Source organism: Equus asinus, chromosome 10, assembly GCF_041296235.1.
Source record: "Equus asinus isolate D_3611 breed Donkey chromosome 10, EquAss-T2T_v2, whole genome shotgun sequence".
NCBI classification, from domain to species: domain Eukaryota; kingdom Metazoa; phylum Chordata; class Mammalia; order Perissodactyla; family Equidae; genus Equus; species Equus asinus.
In genome coordinates, this window is record NC_091799.1 from 46,220,468 (window position 1) to 46,248,292 (window position 27,825).

The 27,825-nt window shown below is 54.2% G+C and overlaps 1 protein-coding gene across 1 annotated transcript in view; it reads left to right on the plus strand.

The window, feature by feature from the left end:
* Positions 1 to 27,825, plus strand: part of SHB (SH2 domain containing adaptor protein B) — a 129,204-nt gene that overhangs the window by 14,284 nt on the left and 87,095 nt on the right. The window lies entirely within an intron of this gene.

A 27,825-nucleotide genomic window follows, 5' to 3' on the forward strand; every position in this document is an offset into this window, starting at 1 on the left:
GAAATGAGTGCTGGCTTTGGGGTCGGAAGTCTGGGCTCAAATCCTGGCCCTGGTGCTTGGAAGCTTGGTAACTTGGGAAAGCGATGAACTCCTCCAGGCCTGGAATGTCCCTGCTGCCCCGGTGTGGGCGTAATAATAGTAAACGGTGTTTCCTGGCCACGCACTCTGTGCCTTGAACCTACATAACACTTTCCATGTGTAGTCCTCACGCAGGCCTTTGAGTGGCCCTGATAGAACCCCCATTTTACAGGTGGAGGAGTGTTCTGGAGATAAGGGTGAGGGGCAGTACATCTGGTCCTTGTGAGGAGTCAGGAAAATCACTCGTTTAAACGGCTGAGTGCGGTGCCTGGCATGTACAGAGAGCTTTAGGAATGCTTTTGTCTTAGGCCACAGCCTGGACCTCTGGACTTCCCACAGCCACAGTCAAGCCAGTGGGGCTGCCCTTTCTGGCCTGATGAGGTCGTCCTCAAAAAGTGGTTCTCTCCTTGTTGTGACCATCCGTTTGTGGTGGGCCCTGATTCCCTGCAGCGGGGGAGTAGAAGTGAAAACTCTGCCTGGATCCCCACTCTGTTCTAAGTGTTTTATGTCTGTTAACTCACTGAACCCCACAGCACTCCCTCGGAGGTAAATTCTGTCAAGAGTCCCAATTTTACAGATGGGGAAACTGAGGCAAGCAGAGGTTTGTTGTTATTGTTAGTACCTTGTCTTAAGTGACAGCTGGTGATGGGTAGAGCTGCAGTTGTGGGGGTTGAGCCCAGACAGCCAGTCTGGCTTCTGTCTGCCCTTATTCTCTGTGCTACACAGCTATAGGGAACAGTGCCAGAGGTCAGTTCTGTGTCACCTGGTGGTTCCAAAGCCATGAGGCCAGAGCCATTTAAAAACCATAGCTCTCTACTGTTGATAAAGCATCTGGGTTGGGCCAGGCACTTTCCATATGCATTCTCAGGATAATACTGCCAAAGGAGCATTGGGAAGGCTTCATGGAGGAGGTGGCACGGGAGCTGGGCCTTCATGGATAGGGAGGATTTGGGCATTTAGAGGTTGGTGGATGTGAGGAGGGCATCCCAAGAGGGAGCCCTGTGAATGGTCATTCAGGTGACTGAAGGAGAGGCTGTGAGAAGACATGAGAAGAGATGCTGCAATGGGAGATGAGGCCAGGTGTCAGGAGGCCTGAAGGGCCCGTTTGCAGAGTTTGGTCTTTATTCTGTGCATAATGAGAGGTTGTGGAGCAAGGGAGCGACAGTCAGATCCGTGCTTTAGGAAAAGCTGTCTGTCTGCAGCTTACGAGATGGGTTAGGGAGGGTGGGGGAGGGCAGGCCTAAGTTGAGCCTGGAGACGGGGACCCCAGTGAGGAGGACATCAGATGCTGTAGGCAGAGGCAGCAAGGGCCTGACCCCAGTCTGCATCCTTAAATGGTGAAACGCTGTGGCTGACTGCTCAGGCAGCTCTCAGACGACATTGGTCAACGGAGGGAAGTTGACCGAGCACCTGTCAAGGGGATGGATTTTTCTGGATCGTTCTTGTCGATAGCTGAGACACCCTCTGTGGGAGTTTGTAAGTTACGCAATCCACCAGAGCATTTGTCCACTTTCTGCCACTCAGAAGATCATGCGCCTCAGGGCCTGGGTCCGGAATGGAGGTGCGTCTCCACCGTGGTCCTTCTGGTTGGAGAGTTGGGTGAGAGGAGGCCTTCTGTGAACCAGACAACACCTCAGCTGCTTGTTTCTGCAGGAATACAGAGCAGGAAAGGGCAGAGTCGCCGAACAGCCCATCCCTGAGGGAAGCTGTGGACAGAGGAGGTGGGGGAGTGGGCACTGTTTGTTCTGGGGGGCCACAGAGCTGGTCACCTGACCTTGAGACCGAGGCTCAGCTCCCCTGTCTGATGGCAGCACCTCACGGAGTTGGAGGCATCCTGGGATGTCGGGGCAGACGATACAGCGGTTGGAAAGAAGCTGCCGTAGAGCTACTGGTGGTGTAGTTGGAACCTTGGGAAGAAGGGGATGCGGAGGGAGAAGGGAATGCTGCCGCTCTGCTGGTGCCAGGATGCTGGCCTCCGGAGGACGTGCTGCGCGGGCGCAGGCTCTTTGAGAAGCAGTAATGCTCGGGAGCCCTCAGCTCCCCAGAGGAGGAGAAACATTAGCCTTGATGAAGACGTTGGCTGGCCTCAGTCAAAGGGCCCCCTGTGGATCCCTGGCCAATTCCTTCTGCGTTCACTGTGCAATCAGAGGCCCCTCTGGCCGGCCCAGCATGCTTTCCAAGTCCAGAAGAGACGCTTTGTAAATAAAGATCCAGGAATAATGTGCCATCGGTCCAGCTCAGGGAGCTCTTGCTGCACGCTTGGGGAATTCAGCTGTCAGTCGGCCCCTGCTTGCTGAGCTGCTTCGGGGCTCGGGATCCATCTGAAAGCCATCTGTGGTGTGACTGCAAAGTGACGAGATGGTAGTCATCACTTCCTAGTCACCCACAGGACAGCTGACAACGTTGTCAAGGTCTGGATCCCACACGCAGGCCTTGGGCCTAAACGTTGTCAAAGTGCAGACGCTCAGCCGGGCGTGCGTCTGGGGTCTTTCCTTCCCACCCCTTGTCCTACCCCACCCCGATTCTTGTCTGCACCTTTGATTCTGTTTCTTTATCATCTGCAGAATAGAGTAGAAGTGGGCTTGGCTTTGAAAAAGCCAAGGAACTTTTCTCCATCCAGGCAAACCCTTTGTTTTGCGGAGTCCTTAAAGATTGTTAGCCCTGAAGCCTCCTTCCAGAGGAAGCAGAAATTGTGACAGCTATTCACAGAGGTGCTAATTAAACAGTTTGGAGTGAGAAGTTATTATCAGTGGATGGGTTAAGGGCACATTCTTGATTGATTGATTTTTGGGTACTGTTCAGTTTCTCTCCCCCTAAGTTAGAAATGCCTTTTTTATACCTGTCTGATCCTTTGGGGAATGATTATCCCAGAAAATATTGTAACCCCTTTGCTTTCGATGATTTCTTCTGGTTTTACCTTTCTTTACAAGCTAGCAAGCACTTCAGAGTCTCTCAAGTTCAGCGGCTTGTAGTTCCATTTGTGCTTAAACATCGCTCACTCTGGCAGTAAGCTTCCGTGTATACTTTCAGTCCTTCAGAGAGTCATTTTGTCGTGGACATTTCTGATGGCCTCCTGATAGAAATGGATGGGGAGGGGACTTTAGTTCTGTAAAGAAGAAAACAAGCTTCCTTAGAAGATTATATATTTGAAATTTTGTTTTTTAAAGATTTTATTTTTTTCCTTTTTCTCCCCAAAGCCCCCCGGTACATAGTTGTATATTCTTCGTTGTGGGTCCTTCTAGTTGTGGTATGTGGGACGCTGCCTCAGCGTGGTCTGATGAGCAGTGCCATGTCCGCGCCCAGGATTCGAACCAACGAAACCCTGGGCCACCTACAGCGGAGCGCGGGAACTTAACCACTTGGCCACGGGGCCAGCCCCTATATATTTGAATTTTAAAGGCTTGTCTGAATGTGACATCTAAGGTCATCTTGCACTCGCAGTCTAAAAATCAGAGACAAGTGAGTCAGATTCTCAGTATTAAGTTTGTTCCTGTAGCCGTTAGGGGCGTGATGCGGTCTACTCCTTACTCTTTAGTGGGAGAAGAGAGCCTTCCGTTGCTGAATGCATAAAAGACCACTTGAGCTCCTCTGCTGAAGGACTGTGGCATTTCCCTGCACTGGTCTGTGGTTGGACGGTCAGAGCATTGACAAGCATTGACAGGTGGACCCAGAATCACAGGGTGTGTCTTAGGGGTTTGTAGCAAGCTGGGTGTTGTAGATTGCTATGCACTGGATTTTAAATTCACCCCCGCACCCCCTGCTTACTGCCCGCCTAGGGTCCTCTGAGAGAAGCAGTGTGGGGCAGTGGAGGAACGCTGCTCAGGCCAGATCTGGATTCAAGTTGAGGGTCTGTGACCTTGGACTGTCGCTGACCTCTCTGAGCCTCTTTTCCCATCTTTAAAATAAAAATGTTCATCCCCGTCATGAGGTCAGCTGATGAGCCTGTGAAAGGACTTGATAAATCCGAATTGCCCTAAAAGTGTTGCAGACTTGGTTCCAGGTCAGAAGGAGTGACAAGGAGACAGTGAAGGAGCAACATGGAGAAGCTTAAAAGCTGCTCCTGTGTGACCAGTGGTTCCCCTCCTGGAATTTATCCTAAGGATAGAGTGAAGACAGTCACAGTGATTGAGTTATGAGTACCCTACAGCATTTGGGAAAACAAAAAACTGGAAATCACCTGAATATCCAGCCCCGGAAATGCTAATGTGTGGCCCATGCGTATCGTGGAGAGGGATGCAGCCAACCGAAGCTGAGCTGAGTAGCTCAACTGCGGAACAGTTAAAAGGGGTAAGGCTCACTGCGGAATACTTTTTTAAAGCAGGATATAAAAAACTGAGTATTTGTATTGGTCCCCTACCCCATCCCCACATACTTCTGTAGGAGAAAGGCTGGAAGTAAATAGACCCAAATGTGAACAGTGGTTGTCACTGGAAGGTTGGCTGTTTTTCAGTTTTTAAAAACAAACATTATTTAATCACAAAGGTACAGTTTTTTACAAACTAGTGATTTGTCAAGAGAAAGTGAGCCAGTGCAGGGCCTCTGCCCGCCAGCTGAGCTCCTGTCCGGCCATCTGAATGAGTTGTTGAACTTCAAAGCCAGGGCTGAGAGAACGGCTCATTGTGTTGGAATGTGGACGATGAGGATCACAGGAAGTGGTGACAAGCCCTTTGTTGCATAAGCCCACTAGGCTTGCCCGTCGGTGCCAGGGCTGGCCCTTGGTGCTTGATCAGGACATCATGTCTGTGTCTGTGGTCACAGGCTTCGCTTGGGCGGGGACCTGTGATCGGAACTGCGCAGCCTTGTACAGGAAGCTGTGCCGCACACCGTCTCTGGCTGGACTCCCACTGCTGCGTTGGGCTGTTTCACAAAAGAAGAAGGGCCAGAGCGGAGGCGTTTACTGGCGTCATCCCTGACCCAGGAAGGTGTGGAGATTTTCCCTTGCCCCCTGTCCTGGCTGCCTCCAAAAGCCAGAGCAACCTGCTTTTCATCTGCTGCTGTTCTCGATTCCTGTGTGTCTGTGTGGTGTTTGCATCTGTGTTCTGCTGAAGGAGGCAGCGGGGAGAGCGGCCTGTTCCCTCGGCCTGGGGCCGGTGCTGCTGCAAAGGCAGGCTGCAGTGTTCCCCTCTGTTAGCTTCCCTGTAGGAGGCAGGTAGAGCCCAGCTTGCACTTGACAGGTGCCCAGTGAAGCCTTGTAGTCCTGGAGACTTTCCTGTCTGGAAGGGTGTGTGTGCACGTGCTTGTGGGCAAGCCTATTGGAATATTGCAACTAGGGAATAGCTTGCCTGAGATTATGAGCTGATTTTTATTAAGCACCCATTGTATGCTATACTCTGCTGGGTGCCTTAGGTCCACCACCTCTCTGTAATCCTTGAGGAACTCTGCAAGGGGGATACTGTCCATTTTTCATATAAGGAAACAGAGTCAGTTCAGGGGACATGCCCAAGGCCTATCAGAGCTCCGTGTTTTTAATAACAGTCCCATCTTGGTGGATACCAGGGGTTTAGCTCCTTGAGAACATGTCCTCATTTTTTATTTACCCCCACAGCTCCTGGCTCAGAACCTGGAACACTAGCCACTCTGGATGAATTAAATCTTCAGGTTCCATGGCTGGGTGACTTTGGGCAAGTCCTTTCCCCTCTCTGGGTCACAGTGTCTCCATTTATAAAACGGCCAGGTGTTCTCTCTCACCAGGCCCTGTCTTTTGCAGACTTCCTCGGACAGCCAGTGCATAACAGCTGTCCCCAGATCACAGGTTCCTGTGGAATGCTGTTGGTCTTGTAAGAGGTAGTCAGAAGTGACTGAGGTTTCTTTTATTATCAGGCCAAGGCCCGAACCTCAGATGACTGTTGTCCCCAATTAACAAGGCACAAGGAATAAAGTTGTGCAACTTCATAAGGAAACCACATTTCTCACTGCAGTTTCAGTCCCTCCAGCGTTGCAGGCACGCGTCCTGCCCCTGGCAGACTTGTGTGTTTCATTCCTTGGTGTGATCACCCACCTTTTCACCTAAATTGGTCTGGAAAAGCCTTGGGCAGTTTCGAGAAATTAAATCCACTCTAGAGGATGGAAGATTTACCACCCCAAGATGTTCAAAGAAAGGTATGGCCTCCTCTGGCCCTACTCAGAGAGGAGCCCGGAGGAACTTTGGGAATAAGTGTCTTGCCTCCCAGGGTGGCCACTTGTTCTTGTTGGCGTGTGTAAGTTCTCATGTCTAACACGGGTCAACGCACTTTCTTTCTGTAAAGGGCCAGGTGGTAAGTATTTTAGGCTTTAGGGGCAACACATTTTCTGTTGCAGCTACTCAGATCTGCCCTGTATGAAAGTGGCCGTAGACAATCTATAAATGCCTTACCAAGGAGTTAAATGAGCCTTCGTGACTCCCCCTGCCCCGGCACTGGGGACTGAAGGGACAGGTTTGTGCAGGGAGGGGCGTCTCTACAACCTGTGTCGTGCTCACCCCATTATTTGCCCGTTCCCGGGAGGCTGAGGTGCCAGATAGCGAGGTGTCGGGCTGCACAGAGCGCTCCCTCATGGGAGACAGGGGCCGGCCTTGAAGCTGGACCACCTCCCTGTGGTTTATGCGTTCGGCGGCGGGTTGGAGTGGGCTGCCATTGCCCCCTCTGCGGTGGCCGCCCCGGCGCTGGCTCCAGTGGGGGGCTGCGGCCTCTGAGCGCTCCCTGCTGCCAGTGTGCTCTGGGAGGATCAAAGGCGGCCGGCCAGCTCCTCTCAGGACCTGCTGACTCAGTTATTGTTCCTGTGGCAGGGGAGGGGGCGTACCACTGACCCTCGGTCACTTTCTCCCCAGCACCCCCGCTCCAGCTCCCCATTCCTGGGCTAGGTCACCTTGAGCGTCTCCCGTCTAGAGCCAGCCGGCCCAGAGCTGCGTGGTTTTGCCTTCTCTGTCTCTAGGGACCACTTTTCCAGGGAAGATGCGACTCGCTTCTTGGAGTGGGAAATGCACAGCTAAGATGCCAGTCCCTGGAATCTTAAGTATGTGGAGCAGTTACCTTGTTGATAGGCGGGTGTTTTAGCAGTTCGGTTCCCTCCATGTGTCCGGGGCCCCAGCATGGGCGCAGTGGAGAACGCAGAGCAGGCATTGTGGAGTGTGTGGGGAAAAGCTGGAGGGCAGGGCGGCAGCCCCAGGTGTAACACTGCACGGCACGGTGGGCAGAGCTGGGGGTCCGATCAGATGATCTCGTAGGGAGGAATCTGGGCAGGCTCCTTGGAGGAGGTGGAAGTAGGTTTCGGTCTGGCCCCGAAAAGTGTCTAGGGGAAGTGAAAACTACTCTGAGCAGAGGGCACAGCTTGGCCCAAATCCTAGAAGTCAGCAAGTTCAGGTGGGGTCTTGTGGGAAAGGCATGGGGTTAAGCTCACAGTGCGAGCAGGTGGGGCTGTGGGTGATCTGGCAGCGGGGGGCGTTTCTGTGGTTCCAAGGGCCTGGACAGAGTTAGCCGCGTAGTTCTCTGTTGTGGTAATGGGTCTGAGGGGCCCTTGGTTGGGCCTGTGTCACTGTGGGAACCCAGGGAAAACCCAGGGCCTGGCCCGTGGTGGGCTTGACAGGAATCTGACTCCTAGGCTGGCCAGGGTCGCCCCAGGAAAGTCCGTGCCTGGCCAGGCTGGAAGTGAGCCCCTGCTGTCCTAACTGTGACATCTGCCTCCTCAGGCCGGCCTGGGAAGAGCCTGTCACAGTGATTTCTGAGGGAAGCCAACAGATGGGCAAGATGGAAATGCCTTCTTACACCCCCAGCTGACGTTGGAGGCGGGGAGCTCTGAGCCCTCACGTGGGTGCTGGACAGCTGGCCCCGGGCCCTCGTGTTGCTGTTGTCTCAGCTGCCCCAGGGGGCGGAGAGAGCCGGGATTTCCAGTCCCCATTTTAGGGATGGAGAAGCGAGCTGCTTGAAGTCACCCCAAAGTCAGGGAGCCCCCGAGCAGGGCTGGGCCCCGACTCCCAGCCCCGGGTGTCAGTCACCACGCAGCACGGTCCCTCGGGAGTTGAAGGGCAGAGGGGGTTTGGAGGCGAGGCTTGCAGCTAAATGGAAGCTGAAGATGCGCGCCATGGCTGGCCTCAATCCATGTTAAGTGCCTACTGTGTGTCAGGAGCTGGGCTGAGCTCTTCTTTGCTTCATTCTTGCGACAACCCTTGTCGGTAGGGACTTTTATTATTCCCAATGAGGAGACTGGGGCGCAGCCGTTTAAGTAGCTTATGCCACAGCCCAGCACGGGACAGACGTGGCATTTGATCCCAGGCGCTCCCTCCCCAGGGCCTGCTCCAGCCCGAGGCCTGGTGCCTGTGTGAGGCCAGCCGTGGGCATGAGCCCGTCGCCTGCGTGTTGCTCCTCACCTGCTTTGTAATTAGAGCAGACTGCAGCACACCAATGCCTCCCTCATGAGAGCCACGCTCAGAAACCCGGAGAACGTTAAAGAGCGCGAAGGGAAGTAGGTAGAGAATGAGGTTGTTTCCACTGAGGCCCAAAGCACTATTTATAAAAAGGACGTTTGACAGCCAGCATGGGCCAGCGCGGCAGTCTGCAGGCTCCCTGGCACTTTCTTCTCTGCTGTGCTTTGTGCATTCAGGACCCGCCCCACCCTCAACCCCATTATGAGGACAGCTGACATCACGTCCCTCTGTAAAAGCACATCTCTGATCCAGTCACTAGGCTTCTCAGAACCTGCGGTGGCTCCTCACCGCCTTTTGGAAAAACACTGAGTTGCTTTACTGGGCATTCAAGGCCCCCACGAGGTGGTCTCCTTGTCCTGGTATGCTGGAGAGCGTCCTTCCCTGAACTCACTGGAGTTTTACCCCTCTGGCCCTTTGCCCCTGCCCACTGCTGAGGGTGGCGTGCTGTCCTCCCTTCCACTCCCCATCCTGCCTAGCAGCTGCAGGGCCACTGCAGACCTTACCCTCCGCCAGACTGACACAGTCTCTCTTCTGCCCCCGTGCGCAGTCATGCGCCACCGCCCCGAGCTCCGTGTGGGCGGCAGAGGTCCTGTGTGTGCAGGGAGACGGGAAGGAGCTGGAGTAGAGCCTTTACGACAAAGGTCAGTGAAAAGGGCTTTCTGGGTATCAGGCATGAAGGCCTGTTTCCGACTGTGGAGAAAAAGAACCCAGGGCCCGGTGGGGACTGCACTTTGACCCTTCATCCTGGCTGGAAGAAACTGGGGCTTTTTAGCCTTTCTAGCCTAGAGAAGAGAGGGTTGAGTGAGGATAAATGTCCTAGGACTTTGTTCCATTCTCGCCACATGCCAGGTCCTCTGGAGGTGAGCTTCCCTCGAAATGCCTCCAGGGCAGACGTCTAATAAGTCACCCTTTCCCCTGCCCCCTGCCCCTGGGACGGCTGCACTCCCCTCCCACCCCATCCTGCCCACTCCATCCCCCTCATCCTGCTGAGCACACGTTATGCCTCCACTTCAAGACGCTAACACGTTCTCTGCTTACAGTAAAGCCCCACAGCAGAGCCCTCAAAATCCAACCCCAAACTCCATTTCCACGCGTCCACCCACCACACAAGCCCTCCAGCCTTGTAGCCTTGTCTCTTTGCTGCCCTCCACTCTCACTGCCACTCCCCCTCCAGATGCTCACTGCTGATCCTCCCGCCTTGCGTGCAGTCGCTCCCACCTGAACCCAGGGTGATGGCCACCTCCTCTAGGAGGCTGTCCCCCGCCTCAGCACCACCTGCCTGCCGTCCCATTGGTGGGAAGCACAGTGGCCCGCATGGCGTTTCAGGAGACCGTGTTTCATCTCCTTCCACTGGAGAAGATGGAGCCAGGGTGGCTGGAGCCTGTGGGGTGATCCTGTCCCCTGTCTGCATCGCCACCTCCACCTCACTCTGCACCGCCACCTCCACCTCACTCTGCACAGGTACTCATGGATGTCCAAGGATGCTGCTGGCCCTGGTGATCACAGCCTCACTGACCTTTTGGGGCTCCACACATGTGGTCTCGTTTCCTCCTGACAGCCCTCGGCTGGCAGCCACTGGGTTTCCCCATGAGGCGGCTGAGATGTGCCCAGGGTCAGACACAGTGCCAGCCGGTGGCCCAGGCAGGACCACACCTGGCCTTTCCTGTCTCTCTCAACCTGAAGGTTCAGTGCTGTTTGCATTTGTCTGAGGAAACGGCTTCTGGGGAGAGAACTGTGGGGGCAGTTTGTGAATTTCTGGGGTACAATAACAAGTTTTGTTCTCTGTGGACCACCACTGCAGGAATCTGGCTGCTGTCAGCACTCCTGTCTGTGGTGCAGCTCTCGACGGTGGCCTCCGAGCCCGAGTCATCGATTCTGGCTCCACGTGAAATTGTGGCCCAGGGGCTTGGGGAGAGCAGGGCACAGGCTGTCAGACTCCTGTCAGGAGCCACCTGGCAGAATTCCTCCCTCCCCCCCTCAACTGTGAGCTACCCTGGAGGAGACCTGGCCTGTGAGAGCCAAGTCCCTGGGCACAGCCCCCGCCAAGGCGGGCAGTCCATGGCAGGCCCCAGGCCAGGCTGTCCTGGACTTAGGAGGCAGCCAGGCTTCCCTGAGATGTTTCTTACGTCAGAGCTGTTTCTGGACATCTGTGGGTTGTGCGGTCAAGTTGAAGAGGTTGTTCAGAAAGCCAGACCAGCATCTACAGGAAGTAGGATTACAAGGGCACCTTGTGGCTTTGTGACCTCTGCTCTGTAGATGGGGAGGGCATGGGTGGGAGGGGCAGAGGGTCATAAAATCAGAGTGTTTGAGCCCAAAATCATGGAATCCATTCTTTCACACACTCCTTTGCCACAAAATAGGATGGAGTCCTTGGCCCCAGGGCGTGACCCCCTTTTCTGGGATCTTGCAGCCTTGAAATCTACAACACGGGCAGGCTGATGACAGAGTAATTCCCATACTGTAATAAAGTCTTGTATTTGGCTTTCTCTTGAGCTTATCATTCAAAGTGTACTTTTTTATAAAAGAATCCATTTTGTCAGTTTTCTTCTGATTTAGATGCAATGACAAATCAGAATAGAGTTTTGACTTTTTTTTTTAAGACTCCAGTTGCGTGATTTTGGGTCAGTATTGGAGGCGTCAAGGCCTGACAGCAGCATCTGACAGAGCACTTTATCTTAAGAATGCTTTTCATCATTCTAACAACAAATTATCCACATTTTTAAAGGAAGAAAATGGTCTGTGGCGAACCCTTTCCTGTGCTGTATTGTCCTGGGCTGTCACGCCCTCCTGCCAGTCCGGCCTGATAAGCTTCAGGAGTTCAGGAACATGTTCTGCACAGCTGACAGTCTGTCTCAGAAACTTCATCTCCTCACTTCCTCCAGCCCACTCCCTGTGCCTGTCTTTGTTCTCCCTTGGTCAGACACTCCCTCCCTGGGGCTGCATCTGCCTTTCCCTACTCTTCTTGTCACCTTCCAGTCACCACTGCCCTGGTGGGCAGCTGCTGCTCACTGTCACTCTCCTGTATGCGTCTTCCCCTTGTCCCCAGGCAGACCTGCTGTTTTCCTTTGCTGTGTGACCTTAGGCAAGTTTCTTAACCTCTCTGAGCCAGTTTCCTCACTTGTAAAATTTATTTTTTCTCTTATGAGCACCTTATTGTGTGCCAGGCCCTGCGTTAGACACAAGTACAGGAAAGATGAGTGGACATAGGCCCAGCTCTGGAGCCCCCAGTTCAGCAGGTCTTAATAATATTCATGGCAAAATGACTTGGCTGTTTGGGACGAGCAGGTGACACTGAGGTAGACGGGTTTTCTAAATGGCAGTACAGTGCACAGGGAGAGAGTGCTAGTTCCGGGCTCGGGGTGCGCTGCTGTCACGGTAGAACGAGACCTGCCTCTGGCACTCAGGCAAGCCTGCCGCCTGTGTGCCCTCCCTGTTCTGGGGCGGCAGAGCTCTGGTGTGTGTGCGTGGGATATGCGGCCAGGGCCTGTATGTACGGGGTCTTGAGTGGGGAGGGTGGGCGCTGGACTGCCAAACCCAGGCTGGTAGTTGAGGGAGGGAGAGGATGCTGGGAGCTGTTTGCGGTTCTCCAAATGTGGTTTGACCTGATTTTTAAAAACTCTCGTACAGCTTGTCAGGAGTTCATGAAACTGCTGTTAGTCATGGGAAGAGAGCCAGGTTTTGTTCTGAATCTTGTTAGAGTGTGACAGGATGTGGAATGTCACTTCTTAGCCCCTCACAGCTGTTTGTGAGCCTGTGTCTGTCCCCGACTGGCCTGGGATCCCCCCAGTAGCTTCTCCTGCTCGTGACCCCGGAGCCCAGCATGGGACATGCCCCGAATCGGCCCAGGGAGGCCGAGTGGAGGCGCAGACAGCCCACAGGCTCAGAGGAGGAAGAGCCCCCTTCCAGCTGAGGTGGGGGCTCAGAGGACAGGACATAGGGGCTGACTCAGTGATGGGAATACTTCCTGTTGCCAGGCACTGAGGTGGGCTCTGTGGATATCCTCACTATAAAGATGAAGAAGCTGAGACCCAGAGAGGTTGAGCAAGCTTCCCCATATGACACAGCCGGGATTTGAACTCAAATCTAACGCCAGAGCTCGTGTTCTCAGCATTGTGCTTTAGAGACTAGGTCAAATTTGCCCGTGCAGTGATCAGAGAAGGGGGCACCCACGGAGGGCACAGTGTGGGCAAAGACCCATGGGAAAGTCGGGGGCTGCTGCCTCCTGCACGGGAGTGGGGGAGCGTGCGTACAGCCCTGTTGACCAGGGAGCTGTGACAGGAAGTTCCTGAGTGACATGGGGTCTCCTGGCAGGCGCTCTTCATACAGGTGGGCTGACGAGAGCCCTGTGAGCTGGCTCCCTCCAGTGCAGCAGGCCCTCAGCACCCTGGGTGAGCCCACTGTGACGTGTCACAGGAGCTGGCGAGCCCTCCTCCCTGAAGAGAGAGGACTCCCTGAGGGGTGGCTCATCCGTTGCCCCAGCGCCCTGTGTGGCCCCACGCAGGCGCCTTGCCCTCTCTGAGGCTCTCTCACCACCTCTGCAGGGAGGAGTGGCATAAAGAGAGTCACTTTACAGTCCTTTGAGCATGACATTAAGAGCCAAAGTCGGGGACAGAGCAGCCGAGTTTGAACCCTGCCTCTCACTCACTGCCCTGGTGACTTCAGGCAAGTCACCCAGCCACCCCGTGTCTCAGGTTTTTCATCTGTAGAATGAATACAATAGAAAAGGCTACTCCACTGGGTTATTGGGAGCATTAAAGAACTGAGCAAAACTCATGGTTGCTGCTCTCAGTGTTCGCTGTGGTATTTTCGTGCTGGTCCCGTCCTTGCTGTCCCAAGCCCCTGACTGTGCCCGTGGCTCAGTGGAGAAGAGGGAGGGTCTGGGGCCCCGAGGCTCTGTGGCCGCCCGCGGAGCTCCTGCAAGGCTGCCGTGCCAGGTCTGCCGGTCTGCTGGAGCGCGTTTGCTCTGTAGACATTGAGATCATCGCTGCCAGGGCTGCCCAGCCCCAGCCAAGCTCTTGCGACACCCCCAGGTCTTCCGGGGCTCCTTGCACCCAAGTCCTGCGTGGGCCACACTGCGGGCGGGCGGCACGTTTTGGCAGGTCCTTAGTGGTGTCGTTGGTAAAGAGTTTCCTGTGGCTGCGCTTGTTAGGACTGAGGAAATACAGTTTTTACAGTCCTCTTTTGTTCCTCCCAGATGCTAATAAACTGTTTAAAATTTGATTAAAATGCTGCTTCTCAGAAGAAAAGGAGACATGTTGGGAATTCTGTTCTCGTGTGAGTGTGAGGTCATTGAGGCTTGGTCTGGGGAGAGGCGGGTCTGTCCTTAGAGAGGGCCGTGTGGACCTGGAAGGTGCTCCTCTGTGTCTGCGTGCTGCAGGTGAGAGCTCTGGGATGGGAGTGCGGGCCCCCCTGTGTCTGCGTGCTGCAGGTGAGAGCTCTGGGATGGGAGTGCGGGCCCCCCTGTGTCTGTGTGCTGCAGGTGAGAGCTCTGGGATGGGATTGTGGGACCCCTGTGTCTGGGATGGGAGTATAGGCCCCCCCTGTGTCTGCGTGCTGCAGGCGAGAGCTCCTGGACCGGGGTTCCTTCCCTCTTGACTCACTGTATGACTTTGAGCGAGTCACTTCCCCTGGGCTGGGCTGTGAGATCCTGTGGACTATTGTGGGATAACAGAGGGATTACACGTGCCTCTGTTCTGCTGGAGACAGTGATCCTGCGTGGCACAGTCACCTAGGGGAGCTTTCAGGAAGTGCTGACCCCAGGCTCCACCTCCGACACTTAAATTGGAATTCCGGGCGGAGCTTGGGTGCTGGTGTTTTGTAAAGGCTCTCTAGGTGATTCTAATGTGCAGCCTGCTGAGAACCATTGGATTAGACAGAGGTGGGCAGACTGCGGCCCTTGGGCCAAATCCAGCTGCTGCCTGTTTTGTTAATAAAGTCTTATTGGCACGCAGCCACACCCATTCATTTAGTTGTGGGTTTGGCCGCTTTTGCATTACAGTGGCAGCTGAGTTGACTGGTTGCCCCAGAGACTGTATGGCCTGCAAACCAAAATATTTATTATTTGGCTCTTTATAGAAGAAATTTGCTGACCTTTCTCGCTAGACTCTTCCTTCCTTGAGGACAGACCCTGAGCTGTGTTTGTCCTTCTGTCCCCAGGATCTAGCCCACCACGGCATTGCTGAATTCTACGACAGAAGTGGTTTGGGTCTGATTCTGTGCTGCTTCCATTGCACCCAGCCTTCAGAGGCTGTTGGGGGAAGAGGCCCCATCTTGGCTTGGGCTGAGGCCCTTCCCCTGCTGAGTGCCCGAGTCCCACCTGGAGATGCAGAGCTCACACCCAGCCCCTGGGCGGCGTCTCCACCTGGATGGTGACGCCCCTCTCTCAGGGCAGGCCTATCTAGCCTCCCACCCTCACACGCTTGTGGGAAGCGAGCCGGTTGTATTGTGGAGCAGCACCCTGTGGGCCCTAAAACCTGGAAGGCTTGGGAGCTTCTTGCAGAAGTAAGAGAGATGGACCAACCCCTTCAACACTGCCCGCCACCCTCAGTCCCATGCTTTGCGACACCATAAAAATCTCAGGAGGAGCACAGAGTTTCCAGTGGCAAAGGATCTTAGTCCAGTCCTTCTGCTGGCCGAGTGCTCAGCCAGGTTCTGTCTGGAGATCCCTGTGGCAGGGCGCTCCCTACCTCCAAAAATGCCCTGTTTTATTTTGAACAGCTCTGTCTGATCAAACATTCTTGCTAAAATTGAGTTGGAATCTTTTCCGTAACCTCTGCTGGATGGTCCTCGGTCTGTCCTCACCGACCCAACAGAACATGTCCTGTGTGCTTTTCCAGGAATTAACCACCTGTCCTGCACCGCATGCACGCACCCCTGAATCTTCTCCAGAATGGACATGTGCCTTGGTCTCTGCATTTGTGCTCTGCAGACATGGAGTCTCGGCTCTGTCATCCTGGTGGCAGCTCCTAATTAAAGTGCAGGGCCCAGAGCGGAACGTGCCTTTCCAGGGGCCCTCAGACTTGTGCAGACTGAAGAGAGACTGTGTCCTCCCTAGTGGTGGAAGTCACCAGGTGGTCACACCACTGTCAACACAGCCACTGGACAGATTGGCTTTTGGGGAGCTATGTTAGACCATGTGAGCACAGCATCACTTAAATAAAGGTGTCAGGCAGCCAAGACCCCTGGGGTCTTGCACACCTATGGCAAGTTGATGTTATTTCTCTCTCCTGCCCACCCGCAGTTGGCTCTCTGGAGTGTCAGTGGACTTCCTAAAGGGCTCTGTCCCTGCCTGGCCTGTTCCCGGGGCGACAGGCAAGCACCCAGCCCCCTCACTAGGCAGATGGGAAGAGTGGTCGTGAGAGAGCTTCATGGACCCCGGGGACATGACATGCCAGGCCGGGAACAAGGCTGGTATATTTAATGGTGAAAGGTGAGCCCCATTATTACCCCAGCTCGTTAACCAATGGCGGAACCTGTTTTACCTGTTAGGTGCCCATAGTTTGAGGAGTTCGTGAGTGGGAATCCAGTTTTCTATTTAAAACCCAAGCCACCTCTCCCGTTCTTAAGTCCCGGAGGTGGTTCTGGGGAGGGTATTTTACAGCAGATTTGTCTTGGGTAGAAAAGGCTGTGGGCAGCCTTTCAGGGCCCTCCCTTTCTTACTCACCAAGCAGACTCGCCTGGCCAGGGCTGCGGGGAGGGCGGCAGGAACTGTGCAGCCCGCCCAGGCCAGTCCATAAGCCCGAGATGCTGTGGCCGTGACAGCTCCAGTTAGGGGGCCCAGGATGGATGGAGAGCTCGGGCCATCTGTTTAGACCTGTTGCCCACAGGTCGGCAGGTGGGCATGGCAGAAGTGTGGCGAGAAGGGGAGTGTAGCCAGATTGCTCAGATGGACCCAGTCTAAGCTCTTCCAAATGGCTGGTCCTCTGAGGCCTTGGTTTAAGTGTCTCCAGGGAGTGCATTGTCTTGGGGTCTGTGGATTGAAAGGACCCCATCCCCCAGTCAGGTGGCCAAAGTCACCAGTGTCATCCCCAAGAAGTGGACATGATGAGGCACCCAGAAAGGCAATGAGGTGATCACTTTTATCTTAGGAGAGCGCTGCTTTGAGTTATCCCTAGACCCCTCTCAGCCACCATCGCCACCACCTCTGGGCTGCGAGGGATTTCAAGCTGGCTGCCCTGACCCCGGGGCTGCCTCCTCTACAGACGGAACATCTTCTGTTTCTCCGGTCCTCACTGTGTGTATGGACACTTGGATTTTTCAAATCCAGCTGGGCTTACCCTAACAAGGTGAAGAATGAACCAGCTCTACCATAAAATTCCCTCTCACTTTACGTGGAGCAAAACAAGACTCGCTGTACAGTCATCTTTGAAAATAAAAAAATTTGCTGCATGCTGGGCACTGTCCAAGTATGAACTCTTGTTAATGAAATGGGCCGACGTTCAGGTTCCCTTTCTAGATCTCAATTCCCCCCTATGCTGAGTGATACTTCCCTGTGCACAGGTTTGGGGCCTCTGCGCTGCCTCGTGGCTGCCGTGGACATCTCCAGAGCAGCGCTGGTGCTGTTCCCTCGGATGTGAGGGCGCAGCTGCGCCGCACTGCGCTGTTCTTGGTGGAGGGTTGGGGGAATGGGAGGAGGTGGGATCCCCCAGGCAGGAAGGATGAAGCAGTAGGGGTGGAAGGAGGTAATTGCTGAAATCCCAGCACGGAGCACAGGCTGTGGGCAGAAGCGGCTGCTGCCCCAGATGTTGCCCAGGCAGGGGCTGCTGAGGACGAGGAAGGGAGACTTCCAGCACCCAGCTGGCGAAGGTAGTGTCGGGGTGGCCCTGGCCCAGCTTGGCACCTCTGAGCTAAATTGGCAGAGCTTTCTCCTCTTCCTTTCAAGCCTCTCTTCAGAGATTTCCTCCTACTGTCGGGAAGGAACCCAGGATATAGAAGCTCAGGCAGGAGCATAGAAGAGCCGAAGTTATGGTGTGAGGCTGGCCAGGTTGAAACCTGCATTGCCTTGTGTGCTCTGAGGCCTTGGGGAATCTGCTCATCCTCTCTGAGCTTTGATTTTCTCATCTGGAAATGTTGTAATCAGGAAGATGAAACGAGACAATGTATGCAGAAGCACGCAGTCGAGTGCCGATAGTCTTTCCACCGTCAGCGTCGCTTCCAGGCCTCCTGCCAGCTCTAATCCTCGGGAACGCTCAGGCTCCTGGGGGTCTGGTCTGAGGGTCTCAGGTCCTGGCCTCCAGGAGGCAGTCCCTGTGAGTCACGCATGGCCTTGGGTCTCGGCAGAGAAATGTGTGAAGAGAGGAAGCTGGTGGTGGGCTGGGATGTCTGTGACAGCTGCGTTACCAGTGAGGGGCCGGGCCTCCGATCACTTGGTTAACGCAGCAACAGTGGATCAAAGTGTGCGCTCTCGAAATTGCTAAGTCTGGGATTTGGCTCAAGATGCCTTTGCCTCCCTCTAAGGAGAGCATGTGTGTTTTATGACCTTCCCTTAGGAAGGAGATTTTACAGTGTGCCTTAATAAATGGGGGCCACTCGCACCTGATTCATGAGGCTGTCGTCAAGCGCTGTGTTGGCCATGGAGTGAGAGGGACACTGGGAAGGGAGAGGAGCAGGGAAAGCCAGCGCCCTTAAGTGGTGGATGTGCCAGACCATTGAAACCCATAGGACAGTGTGGTTTTTAAAATGTTGGAAGCAGCCAGTAGGTGGCCAAGCCAGGAGGTGTGCAAGTGTTTGAGTGAAAACGTGTTTGTTTATGGTGCCCCAATAAGCGTAAGAGGCCCCTTGTCAGCGTGGGTGTCAGGCTTCCTCTGCAGAGAAATGGCTCAGCAGACCCTCCGTTGATTCATTAACTCATCCACTCATCCAGCATTTACTTGTACTCTTTATGTCAGGCTGGGAATGGGTGTGGGGATTGGAGATGGGCAGAGCCAATCGGACCACAGTGGTGTTGAAAGCTTCAGGCAGTACCCTGGGCTTTTCAGGGCCAAGGCTGCGGTAGTCTGAAGTCATTCACATGTTTACAGATTAGGCAGCTCTGGGTGGTGCGTAGTAAGGGGTCCAGGGCTGTGGAGGGGAGGCTCCAGGAGCAGAGAAGATGTGGAAGAATGTGTTCCTGAGCCTGGAAAGCTCAGTGGTCCTGTGTCCACCATCCCTCTCCCAGGCATTGGAGGGCCTGATCAGAGAGGAGCCTCGTGGAACAGCAGGTGACAGGGAGGAAGTGGGCAAGTGTGCACGTCAATGAGTGCTGTTTCACTCTATTTCCTTCCAGTCCTTTTTCTGTGCACATAAGCACGTTTCTTTTTTTGGGTGTTATATTTTAGAAAAATGGAATCTTCCGTATAAGTACTGTTTTGAAACTTGATTTTTGTCAACTGCTGAAGTGCCAAGAAGATTTTTTTTTAATCAATAAAAATTCCCTAACCTCTTTTACTGGCTGCATAGTGGGCATCCTCAGGTAACACCCCGTCCTGGAACCGACATTGCCACCTCAGAGTTTGCTCCCTTCTGCACTTCTGGTTGTGGCCTGAGCCGTGTATGTCTACATAAGGAGGAGATTCGATTTTAGGTTATGTCAGGAAAGGTCACTGAAGGCCGCTTGCTTCTCTCTTTCTCGGGTTGTGAGCCAGCACAGGTTGCCAGCATCCCCGGCTGCAGGGTGGGTGAAGTGGGGACACTGTGGTGCTCTGATACTCCACTGGCCAGTCATGAGGGGCTGTGGCCTGTCCACACACTGGCTGGCCGTGGTGGGGTCTGTGCCCTGCAAGGCCTTCCCAGGTACTCAAGTGGTACGCCAGCCCACCGGCTGCCCAGCAGCTCTGGGCTCTCCCGGAAGCTGCCATGCTGACGTTGTAGGCCTTTGCAGGGACTAGAGGCTCATCGGGGTTCCCATTTGGATTTGTCCAGGTGCTTCTTCAGGGAGCTGCCCACTTGATATCTGCCTTGTGGAACCATGGCCTGGACCCACAGGGCTTCATGGGCGAGGCTGCCTGCACTAGGGAGGGTGGCTTCTGGGGATGGCCTGATGCCGTGATTCTGTGCAGTCTTCATTGCATTTGCAAAGCCATTATCTGCTCGCAACCCCGAGAGGGAGGTGGGACAGGGAGACCCTTCTGCCCATTTCACAGATAAGGAAACTGAGACTCAGAGGAGAGCAGTGACATGGGTAGGCTGGGGGCCAAGTGGGATAGGAGTACGGGTCCATCTGACTGGCCCTCCTATTCCTTCAGTTGGGGTAAACTTACCAGGTGGGACCTTTCACTCACCTGCCTCTCTCTCCGGGAGGTCTGCCCGGCCCCAGACAGCGGGTGCTGTCAGGCTCCACCAGGTCCCTCCTGCCTCGCCAGTCTGGCCTTCCCCAGCTAGCTGTAACCACATCTCTGCCTGAGGGCTTCTTGCAGAACCTGGGATGGAGACGGCCACCCTTTCTGCACACGTGAGGCAGGCCAGAGCTGGCGGCCAAGGGAGCCTCCCATGGTGACACCTGGGAGGGAGTTGTTGTCTGGCCCCTGGCTCCCTCACCTTTGGTAAAGTAATTCTGAGGGGTGGGTTGTGCATGGTTCCCCAGAGTTTCCCTGTTGGATGAAGCTCTGGTTGCCCACCTTGGTTGCTGGCTTGAGTACTGCTTTCCTGCTGTCGTCCCTTCCCCGGCCCATTTCCTCACCTGTCCTAGGTACCAGCTCCCCAGTAAACCGCTTCTTGGACCTACGTCCCAGCTTTAGGGTCTGTGTCTGGGTAAACCCAGACTAAGGAACATGGCCTGTGGCATCTCAGAGATGAGAACAGCATCCTTTCCATGTTCTCCAGTGCCCTCGCCAATGCCAACACAGTGTGCCAGCCATCGTGTTACCCTCTTGGTTGGTCCGTTGGCTCGGTCTCCTCCTCCCCCGGGGAGAAGTTTTCCCAGTAAAGGTGGGAGAGTGCAGGCTCTGAGTAGGCGGGAGACATGCCCAGAGCCCCACAGCTGGTGGAAGCCGGGTAGTACTGAAGCTCGGCCTGTGAGTCCAGTAGCACCCTCTGTGTGCCTGCCTGCCCAGCACAGCTTGTGGGCCTGCTGTGCACCAGGACCCGGCTGCGGTACGCAAGGAACCGGCCCCGGAACCTTCGGTGAAGTAGACAGGCCTACACGTAGCCACGATTCTGAGCAGGGTGCAGAGGGACCTTCACCCATGTGCTTACTGCTGTGCCTGGCACATGCCAGCTGAGTGCCTCCTGCCCTTAACCATGCCCACCCTCCCAGGAGAGGTGAACTGATTAATTCACGCTGTCCTCCCAGGGACTGGAAGCTCCCCCAGGGCAGCGAACAGGCCTGCCTTTGCTCGCACTCTATCCTAGCTCAGAGCTCCTTGCCTGGCACGTCGTAAGCATGGGGTAAATATGATTGAACAAGCCATTGACAGTAATACAGCCAGTGTGATGGTGCAGAGCTCTGTCCCCAATCACTTTCCTGTATATTAGACGGTGCTGAGTACCTAGGAGAGAAAGTGCTTTGGGGTACAGGACAGTTCCTTATCCTAGAGGACTTCATGTGAGAGAGAGTTCTTCGAGGCTTGGTTGTTGGAGGATTTGAGAAGATGGCGTTATTTTAAAAAGTGAATCGCCATTTATTGAGCTCCCACTATTAAGCTGAATATAATTGGGAACCCTCAAATACAGGGAAGGTAATTACAGCTGGTGCCGCGCGTCCTCAGTAGAAGGGCAGTGACTTAGGGAGGGCAGCTGTTCAGTGCTGCTTTTGTCTTAAAGATGCTCGCTCGGGCCTGCCTTGCAGCTCCTGTGTTGGAAATGCGCATGAATCATCCTAATGGGCCCCATTTGGAGAGAAGCGACCATTTGCTTGGTAAGGGTCCTGTGCCACTGTCACTGGTAATTGAAACGCACTGTGCCGACTCCGATCACGTGGGCTGCCCCAGGTGCGAGCCCTTTCTTCCCTTAACCTCAGCTCTGAACACAGCACATGCTGGCAGGAGAAGCCCCCTGGCTCAGCCATGCCAGCTCACTCCCAGGCCCTGCATGGGCACCGAGGCCTGGTTTTTAAGGGCACCATAATCCTCAGTAACAGCCTTTGGCCTCCCAGCCCTGCCCTCTTTCTTTGCATGCTTCTCCTGTGAGTGCACTGGAGAAGGTGTCCTTACTGTCCAGAACGTCAGGCACCGGGAGAAGCCCGCAGGCGTGCCCATCCCTTCTTGGGGAGGAGGATGTCGGGTGGGCTGGGCCTATGAGGAACGGAAAAATGACTCGGAATCCAGCTGTCTGAAACCGATTTTGGAGGCAGGCTATAGATACAGAGGCCATCCAATGCTTGAGGTTCTCCTGTGGCTGGGGTTTGGTGGAGGTCCGATTTTGTCACCCCGCTAATGAGCGGTCTATTACTGGATATCCAGGTGACCTCCACCAGACCCTTCCCCTCTCCAGGCCTCGGTCTCCTCTAATGTAAGATGAGATGGGTTGAGATGCTCAAAATGGCACCTGACATCTCTTGAGCACTAGCTGTTTGTGGGTCCTGTTTTAAGTATGTCACTTATATTGGCTCATTTAGCCCTCACTCTGTTGTCACTTTATAGATGAGGAAGCTGAGGCATAGAGAGGTAAATGACTTCCAGAGCCATCCCACGTCCCTGCTCCTGCTGATGCGTCCTCCTACCCTTCCAGCCTTAGTACCCTGCAGGGGAAAGAAGAAAATACCTATCTTACTCTTCTTGATCCAGGGCTGGTCTGAGAGCTTTTTCTAGTCAGTGGCCCCAAAGCCCAGGAGGAGCACTTGTCTGCCTTGAGCAGGAAGCACAGGAGAAAAGACTGTCTAGGAAGGTGGATGGGGAGGATACCTTTGCAGGAGGGCTGGGCGGTGCTGAGCCAGAGCTCAGGGGAGGACGAAGGGAGGCTCATGGGGTGATCCCAAGTGGACCGAGCCTGGCCTGGGCCCGCCTCCCAAAGGGAGCTGTCTGCGGGCATGAGCGGTGGGCCTTACAAGGGCCACTAGGCAGCTTTTCAACAGAGGCAATTGTGGTGGATATGACGTGAAAATTTTAGGAGTTTAAGACTTTAAGAGAAAAATCATAGCCGTACAGGTCTTGCACAATGTAGACCCAGGAGTTAGGAAACATTTGGTTCCTGTTTCTGGCATTGACCTTCACCCCCATCCTTGGGGCCTCCTGCTCCCCAAGAAATTCATGCCTTTCAGACTCTGGATAGTGGGGCATGTTGGGGTTCCATATGAGAGTTCCTTTGCACAAATTACACACATAAAAGTTTGAGACCTGGGGGGTGCTGGCCCCGTGGCCAAGTGGTGAAGTTCGCGCGCTCTGCTGCAGGCAGCCCACTGTTTCATCAGTTCGAATCCTGGGTGCAGACATGGTACCACTCATCAAGCCATGTTGAGGTGGCGTCCCACATGCCACAACTAGAAGGACCCACAACTAAGAACATAGAACTATGTACCGGGGGGCTTTGGGGAGAAAAAGGAAAAAAAAAGATAAAAAAAAAAAAGTTTGAGAGCTGGGGGCTGGCCCAGTGGTGCAGCAGTTAAGTTTGCACATTCTGCTTTGGCGGCCCGGGGTTCGCCAGTTCGGATCCCGGATGTGGACATGGCACCACTTGGCAAGCTGTGCTGTGGCAGGCGTCCCACATATAAAGTAGAGGAAGATGGGCATGGATGTTAGCTCAGAGCCAGTCTTCCTCAGCAAAAAGAGGAGGAGTGGCAGCAGATGTTAGCTCAGGGCTAATCTTCCTCAAGAAAAAAAAGTTTTAAACCTGCCAAACTAGACCATCTCCCAGGCCCTTTTGGCTCTCATCTCACAGGTGATGACCATGCAGACGCCTGGGTGCTTCTGTCCTTGGGAGGGGTGCACTGAATTCTCTGTTTGTGGGCCCTGGCTGAGAGCAGTTAAGAAACTCTAGGATTGAGCTATTTCTGAATTCAAAATAGAACCTCCCACTGCTTGAGAGATGCCGAGAAGCCGGTCCTTACCACTTAACAGCGAGTTTCTGGGGTAAACAGGGCTGAGCTGGGCTACTCTCCAGCAGCCTCCCACCTGGAACCACATCCTTCTCCACGGGGTTAAATTCAAGGAGGGTGGGGTGTGTGTGAGCGAGAGAGGGGCTGAGCAAGCTGCCCGAGAGGAGCTGACAGAGGCTATAATTTGGAATGCATTTTTCTTGACAAGTTGGAGCCTGCAGGTGTCTAGGCAAGCAGCTGTGGCCACGGGCGGGGCAGGACTGGAAAGACCAGTGGGGACCACTGTGAAACACCCCTTGCCTCCTGACAGGCGGAGCGGCTAACTGGCTGGTCTGTAAAGAAGCGTTTACAACAGAGCCAGGGTCTGCACAAAGAACCGGGTGGCGGCTGTGGAGGACAACGGCGCTAGCAGTGACGCCTGTCCCGAGTGACTGAATTAGGAAGTCGTGAGCTCCCTGCCACTGGAGGCAGGTGGGCAGAGCACTGGACGTCTGTGCATGAAAGAGGGCTTAGGACTTGAGGTGACTCTGCATGGCTGGGTCAGACCTTCGAGCAGAGACAGGGAATGAGTCCTAGGTCGGTGTGGAAGAGTACCCTCCCACCATCTGATTTCCAGGAGTCGTGGCTGAATGTGTAAATGTAGCTAATTAATCTTCCCCAAATTAATTTCCTGACCGTGTCAGAAATGATTTATTGGAGAGTGAGTCGATGGTGGTCAAAGCCGGGGACAGGGAGAGGCGAGCCGGAGGGCTTGCTGTCTCTCCTCGTGGGGGCCCCACAGCCCTGCGTGTGTTACAGCCCGGTTCTGTGGAGCCCTGGACTTGGGCCATGGGCCAGGAGCACACTCCTGGCTCCCAGCACACAGGCGAGTGGCCCTCAGGGTCCCGAGAGGGTCTCTGCCTCTCGGCCAGGTGCCAGACTAGGAGGTGCAGCTTATCCAAAGCATAAAAGGGGGAAAAGGATCGTTCACAAACATTTTCCTTTGTGTGGTTGAGAAATATGACAGCTGTTGTCGTGCCTCATTGCAGCCAGTTTTCTCCGTGTGACCGCTAGAGCCTGGATGGGGTTTCTTCTCAGGTCTTTGTGTCCCCCCTTGATTTTCAGCTTCTTGTGGGCAGAGACCCTAGCACTTAGCTCAATCCTGGGCACCTAGGAGGTGCCCCCATGGCCTTTTCTTTATCAGTTACTGACATGTCCCCAAATCATCTCATAATTTGCTCCTCACAGCATTCATGTGAAGCTGAGAAGGCAGACAATTTTGCCCCATTTCACAGGTGAATTACTGAAGCTCAGAGATAAAGCAGGATGCCTGGATTACTCAGCAAGGGTAGAGGCTAGCTCTGCTCCAGAACTCTGTTGTCTGGGCTGTCCCTGCTTGGTGGTATCCTTTCTGCGGTGTTGCTTGCCTTTCTGTGTATTTGCACAGCCCCAGGCAGCTGCTGCAGCCCAGTTGCCACTGGTCAGCCTTGAGCATTGCCAGGCTCAGTCACACTGGGGCTTCTGCAAACAGTCACCCACCTCGGCATTCCTTGAAGCCAGAGTTCTGCCACAGGGCAGCTGAAACTGTGCTAGGAAAACAGCCTAGATGGGTGGTACCCAGTGAGCTGACCTCCACCCAAAGCAGATGCCCACCTTAGAGCCTCTGCTCGGATGCCCAAACGGCAGGAGCTCCGGTTCCCAGGCAGCATGTCCCTTTATTGACCGCTAGATATCCTTCCTGGCTCACTGAGCTTGCTTCTGTGTGGTTTCTGGGTCTGTACAGAACATCTGTCCACTGCCTCTTCCTGGGGAGCCCCCTGGTCATTTGAAGCCCTCCAGATCCTGGTTTGTTAATGCCATCTCTTGGTCGGCATGGCAACAGAGCCTCCATTGTGGGGACATCAGGCGTGTCAGGGCCTGTGTCACAGTGGTTCCCAAAGGAGGACCAGGACTCTGGCTGCTACTGCCACCTCATGCCCCGCAGGCCATTTGCTCACCTTTGAGGAGCCCTCCTGACCCCCAGAATCAGGGAGAGGGCCAGGTTGCCTCTGCTCTGGAGGGCTGTGTGGCCCCTGGGTTTGAAGCTGGCAAGCCAAGACAAAGCGCCCCAGGCCATCCTCTCACAGTGCCCCGCCACACAGCCAAACAGCAGGCCAGTCACACACCATACAATTTCAACCAGGGGAATAACGTGTGTTGAATTAGGATCGAGCCGGCACCCGCTGCCTCACTAAGGCAAAGAGTGCATCTTGTCTCGGCTGTTCTTTAAAGTGGCTCGAATGCAAGGGGGCTTGGTCTTACCCTGGGGCTTCTGACCTTTCTGAAATGCGCCCGACACTTTGCGGACGTATATCAGTGTGATGGAGGGAGCCACAGCTTCATCCGTTATCAGATTCCCAAAGAGATCTGTCAGCCCCAAAATGTTAAGAAAACTAATGTACAGTCTAAGTGGTGAATTGATGAGGAAATGGTCCGACTAGGACCGTGTAGAGCAATCCGAGGTGTGCATGCAGTGTGCTTTGGAGTAGAGCAGAAGGAAGTCACAGGCCTGGAAGGGACCCAGGACCCCATGGGGTGCCGCCCCCTCACTTTCCAGGGAGATGAGAAGAGCAGAGACTTATCTTGCCTCATCCAGTAGGTAGCTGAGCTGGGGCAGCCCAATGCTGGTTTCCACAAGCAGCAGAGCAGGTGGAGGTGACTGCAGGGCTCCGGGGGGTGGCAGGGACAGTGTGCTCCCCTGCTCCTGGAAGGTGGCCGCTGCTCCACCTCTCTCATCCCTCCTTTTCAGCAGGTCTGAGTGATTCTAGCAGGGATGCCCTTGTGTTTCGACAGTGGCTCCTCCCCACAGTCACACCAGCCCTCCTCTCCTCCTCAGGAAAGCTTCTGAGAGCCAGGGAGACTTGGCCTGAGAGGGTCTGTGCGTTAGAACAGAGAGCCTTGCACATCCTCTGCCGGGCCCCTCGTGGGGCAGGGAAGGACCCTGCCTCTGTAGTGCCCCGCCCCTGCACGGCAAGGCCACGTTGCTCAATCTGGGGCCAGCCCTCAGGATTGCACAGAGGATGCCATTGCCTCCACATCTTAGATTCTGGAGATGGAGCAGGGCGTGTTGGGTCATCTCTTACTCCAATTGACCCTCAGGGAAGAAAGCAAGAGAGCTGCATTGAACACCGACTCTTTCATCACTTTAATGAACAGGGCTGAGAAATATCTGGGAAAAGTGGAATTCTAGAGTAATATTAGGCGGCTTAGCTTTAGATTGATGGTGGAGGGGACTGGCTCTGCCTTAACAGTTCTCAAACTTTCCTAATAAGAATCACCTGGGTTGCTTATTAAACATACAGATAACAGGGGCTAGGAATCTGTTGTTTTCAACAAGCGTCCTGGGCCGTTCCTATCTTCAGGGCCAGTTGGGGAAGCGGCCATCTACTGTATCAGAATAGCCTGTGACAAGGAGTACTCTTTCAAAAGTTGAGTTTTGCATTTAATGCGTTAATAAATTTTCTTTGTTTGAAAAATGTCTTAACGTTATAGAAACGTGTCCTTTGATTTCCTCCAGCCACTCCAGTCCCCGGTCCCAGAGGAGGTGTCAGTTTGAAGTGTGTATCTCCCCAGACCTTTTCTTTACACTAAATAGAGATAGAGGTTTCTGTTTTATTTTTCATTACTGAGTATCATGTTGTGTTTATCATTCTACAACCTGCTTTCTTCCATTCAAAGCTATGTCACGCAGAACTATGTTAGTCCATATAGAGTGACTGCTCTTTTTTTTTTAACCTGCTACATAATATTCCACAATATGGACCAGGTACTGTTTATTTAGCAATTCCCTCATTGATGGATGTGGCAGGTGCTTGCAGTTTCTCGTTATTACTTGCTCCAGTAAGCATCCTTGCCCATGTCTCCTTATGCATATTTGGGAGTAAATCCTGAGAAGTGAAATTGCTGAGTCAATCCATTTGCTTTTTTGGATATTAATGGATTCTGCCAAAAGTTATCCTTCAAAGTGGCTCTGCAATTTACCTTTCCACTGAGAGCATGTGGCAAGGACCCAGTCCTCCACACAGGCGCAGCTTGTCTTGCAAAAGCCTTATGGATGTGTGGCCAAGTGGCAACACCCTCCTTTAGTGCTTCCCTTTGTGGGTGAACAGGAAGACTACTTCCTATCCCAGAGCTAAATCCCGAAGATGAAAACACCCCGGCCTGAGACTGCTGGGAGGGAGGGACCGGCTCCACCCTGCAGTGTGTGCAAAACAGAAAGGAGGCATGTGCAGGCAACTCCCAGTCTGCAGCCGGCTCCCAGAGCCGTGTCAGGGAGGCAGCAGGCCTGGAGGCTTTCTAGAACCCTCTGGGCTACAATGGGCCATGCACAGAACAAGAGGAGGTTGGATCAGGTCTCTCAAGGACCCCTGGTTTCGCTGCTTTA